This window comes from Octopus bimaculoides, chromosome 3 (assembly GCF_001194135.2).
Source record: "Octopus bimaculoides isolate UCB-OBI-ISO-001 chromosome 3, ASM119413v2, whole genome shotgun sequence".
NCBI classification, from domain to species: domain Eukaryota; kingdom Metazoa; phylum Mollusca; class Cephalopoda; order Octopoda; family Octopodidae; genus Octopus; species Octopus bimaculoides.
Window position 1 is genome coordinate 84,650,970 of NC_068983.1, and position 4,424 is coordinate 84,655,393.

The 4,424-nt window shown below is 36.7% G+C and overlaps 1 protein-coding gene across 1 annotated transcript in view; it reads left to right on the forward strand.

Annotated features, from left to right (window-relative positions):
* Positions 1-4,424, forward strand: part of LOC106872999 (uncharacterized) — a 49,633-nt gene that overhangs the window by 16,631 nt on the left and 28,578 nt on the right. Inside the window, exon 2 of the mRNA XM_014920199.2 lies at positions 953-1,083. The gene's annotated coding sequence lies outside the window, so the exon portion shown is untranslated. The remainder of the gene's footprint in view (positions 1-952; positions 1,084-4,424) is intronic.

Below are 4,424 nucleotides of genomic sequence, written 5' to 3' on the forward strand. Positions count from 1 at the left end.
AAACCTACCCTTCATTTCATCAACTATTTGTCATATTAAATTGTTTGTTTCGCTTTCATTCTCTTTCCATAAATGTAGACTAGAAATGATCATATAAGCATACACAGTCACAATGACGATGACACCTACGCATTAGTATCGATAGGCACATTCATGAGGATGTACACATTCGTACAGCGATTACAAGTCTTCGACTATTCTCTTCTGAGGTACGACAACCTTTTAGAAGACCTACAAATGTCGATAACTTAAGGGCAACCTGTTAGAATTTTATTGATTAATGCATTCTATCTATCTATCTATCTATCTATCTATCTATCTATCTATCTATCTATCTATCTATATGCTTTCCGATATGCATGTGTTGTTGTTGTTGTTGTTGTGTGTGTGTGTGCATGTATGCATGCGTGTGTGTGCGCGCGTGTGTGCGTGTGTGCGTGTGTGTGTATGTGTGTATGTGGTTGTACGTTTTTGTTTATCACTCGTAGTTTGTACAGATATCAATTCTGTTGTTTCATTTTATAGTTCTTGATGCTATACACATAGGGATATATCTCTGTGTATATTATAAAATATATGTACACACATATACATGCATTTACACATGCGCACGCACACACGCACTATTTTATTAAAGTCGAAACAATTCACAGACTGTTTGTTACTCAGAGTTTCACATGACCGTTCGTCACGTCGCCAGTCACGTGAAACTGAGCGATAGTTTGTGAATTTTTTCTCAGATTTAATAAAATAGTATTTTACTCTGCCTTAGGTATTCGAGTACTATTTTTTCCACTTTGTTTTGCACCTATCTGCTTACTTGTCTGTCTGAGTGTATATATATATATATATATATATATATATATATATATATATATATATATATATATATATATACACACACACACCTTTTTTCTTCTAAACTTTAAGAAACGTTTTTTGTATATTCTAGATGAATCTGGTCGGATTTACACACCATACACGACCGCAAGTCAGTTGTTGTTGCTTAGCTCCGATTTATTCCTGATCGAGCAGACCTATGATGAAAGGTATTCCGGCAGTGACCATCCAATCTTTTTAGGGGTATGTAAAACTTCATCATTCAATATGTCTTCTCATGTTTTTGTTTTTTTTCAAAAAGACTCTGAGGTTGAAATTTCTAGCAGGTCAAGTCACTACTCAGATATCCTTCGTTCGTCAACAAGCTTGTCGTTCAAATGGTTGTCAGCCTATCACTTGAGAAACCAGTGGTTTAGGTCTTGTCACTTGCTATGTGTACATAACACTGATTTAACACCATCATTTAATAATTAAGGAACGTGAATCGTTTTATCATAGACTTTTTTAACGCCGTCTACTTGGTGTCGCAGATTCGACGCTGACCTATTTGACGTTGGACGTTTTAAAGTTTCTCTCGTTCTCTCCCATTGTATATGTGTTCTCTCTCTGTATATGTGTTCTCTCTCTCTGTATATGTGTTTTCTCTCTGAATATATGTTCTTTCTCTGTATATGTGTGTGAGCATCTAATATTTATATGTATGTGTAATATACCTCTCTCTTTTTTTCTATTACTTTCTCTATATGTGTGTATTTTTTAGTGTGTCAGCGTGTGTTTGCCATCCAATCAGCTGTGTCAATTCGTCGGCGTCCAAATTGCCATGCCGAATCGTTTCATTCCGATCACTGAGTGGTTTTATTGGAGTCATTCTGTTATAAGCATTCGGACCATAAATTTTCTTTTTTCCGAAGATATTATTTTACAGATATTCAGACTAGGCGTTGGTACCAGCTATATCCCTAATCTGGGAGAATTTATAAAGGTGATATCACCAACTCTACATCCTCCGTGTATCTCATTATATGAAACAAAAAAGAAAGAAGGTATTTTCACTTCGAATTGTTGGTTATTGTCGTGTGTGTGTGTGTGTGTGTGTGTGTGTGTGTGTGCGCGCGCGAATGTGAGTATGAGTGTGTGAGTATGAGTGTGTGAGTATGATTGTTCATGTGTGAGTGTGTGTGTGTGTGTGCTTCATTGGTTTAGATATTGGCAATACTGTATAAGATAAGCATATCTCAATAGGTTGCAGTTTTGAGTTTGAATCTCACCGAGAAGGATGTTATATAATGCCAACCTTAAGCTAATATAACTATAGTTATTCTATATATTTCCAAATACGTTAACAACTAGAGACACACCAACTTAAAGTCTTGTTTATTCTTTTTGGTTATCTTGGATGAAGAAAATGTGGTTTGCGTAGTCTCTACTTAAAACACTTTATCGGATGTAGCATCTAACTTTCTTAAACTACGTAGTTTCAGAAAGTAGGTTAATGAGGGCTACATAGGAGAATCTTGCATCTAACAAATCAAATCTTACTGTCTTAAAAAAGAAGAGCATATTGGCTATGGTTGATAAAAATATGGGATGATCATAGCTGGTCCGCTTTTGATGATAGATTTACTAACCCAGAGCTCAGTAATTAGGTTAAAGAGAGCAGGACTTGTTTGAATATGGTATATAACTGCTCGTTGTGTTACTTAGCTTCAGATTAGTCTTGAGCGAGCAAATCTTGCATCAAAGTTGTTCCAGTTATGGCCACCTCGTCTTTTCATTAGGTAGAGAACTATATTATATTTAGAAGACAGCAGGATGTGATATGAGGGAGATTTGTCGGTTATTTCTAGCAGGTCGATTGATCATAAAGAAGCTCTCTCTCACTGGCCATCACGTATAAGTTGTGTGTATGCTTGTATATCTATGAATGAAAAAATGAGAGTGAAAGAGAGAGAGAGAGAGAAAGAGAGAGAGAGAGAGAGAGAGAGAGAGGGAGAGAGGGAGAGAGGAAGAGAGAGAAAGAGAGAAAGAGAGAATGGATGGAAGCAGAAGGAAATTCCACCTTGGAGTTTTAATGCATATGGTAGCAGTTGATATTATTTGAGGATCGCTCTTACATAGATACCTTAATGCACTTGTTGTTTAGTCTAGAAGAGTAATCACTCAATTAGAGATTGAGAATTGCCATTGAATATTCACAAAGGGAATATTAACATTTGTGAACTAATGTAACGGGTATGAATACTTTAAATAGATCAGAAGATAACTTGACATAGTTTGTTATGAGTAACTTGTCTGGTTTCAACGAGCGAGATTTCCAGGCAACTTTTGCCTGAAGTCGGGTACGTGAGACTAATAGTTGCAACATGCGACATTTCTGTTTTTAGATAGAAACTACGCAAGCGCGCACACAAACATATGCGCGCGCACACAAACATATGCGCGCGCACACGCACGCACGCACGCACGCACGCTCGCTCACTCACTCACTCACTCACAGACACACTCACAAACACTCACACACACGCATGCCCACACGAGCGTTAAGTACTTCGTAATAGTATTTGACTTTGTTTTTATTCAGGGTATGTATATGTATATATTTCAATGTGTGTATATACATTCTAAGCTTTAAATCCATGGGTGTATATAAATCTGAATAGGCATGTGTGTGTATGTGGTGAGAATGTTACACCCCTGATCGCGAAATCGGTGGTTTCGATTCCCAGACCGGTTCCCAAAACACTTCCCGATTCCCAAAACACTTCCTTTCATGTCGCTCCAGTCTACTGAACTGTATAAATGAGTAATCCTGCGACAGACAGGCGTTCAGTTCAATAGGAAATGTTGGCTTGCTTCGCTTAGCCATTGGAGTGACATCATTCGAAAGCTACAATAATGCGCCTTCTTGCATTGTGACTGGTGCTGTGTAACAGCGACCGATAGTTTGGTCGACACAGTGATACAGTAACACACACATACACACACACACATTTATGCATGTATGTATACATACATGTGACACTATATTGTAATTTAGTTAAGTATTATGTCTACTTCATTGTCACTTTTATTAATAAATTCTTTAGCTATTGAGTATATATCTTTTCTCTTATATAACACTTTTATGCTAAACTGTTTGAACAGTTCTAATCACATACAATACCTAATGTTCTATTTCCTCTAACACAAGTTTAAAGACGTTTGATTCTTACCTAAGTAATCTCTGAGATACCAAGTGTTTCGAAGTCTTCGCTCATATCTACGTTAAACTTCCTTTCTTTCTATTTCATACCTTTTCTTACCAATATTTATCTATGTTGCTTTATAACCACGTAGTGTTTACGGTTACTGACGTAAGTTGTTTTAACGGCATACCTTCACGAGTATGCCCCCACCCCGACTTTGCTCATGCCTCTCAGAAAAAAAATAATTTTTTTTTAATGAAATTTTCTACAAATGCCTTTCAGATGGTGTAGATTACGATTATGTCGGAATTTAATGAGAAAAAAAAAAGAGAAAATAATTGTTGAGCGCGCATACATACATACTAACACACATTACACACACACACACACACACACACA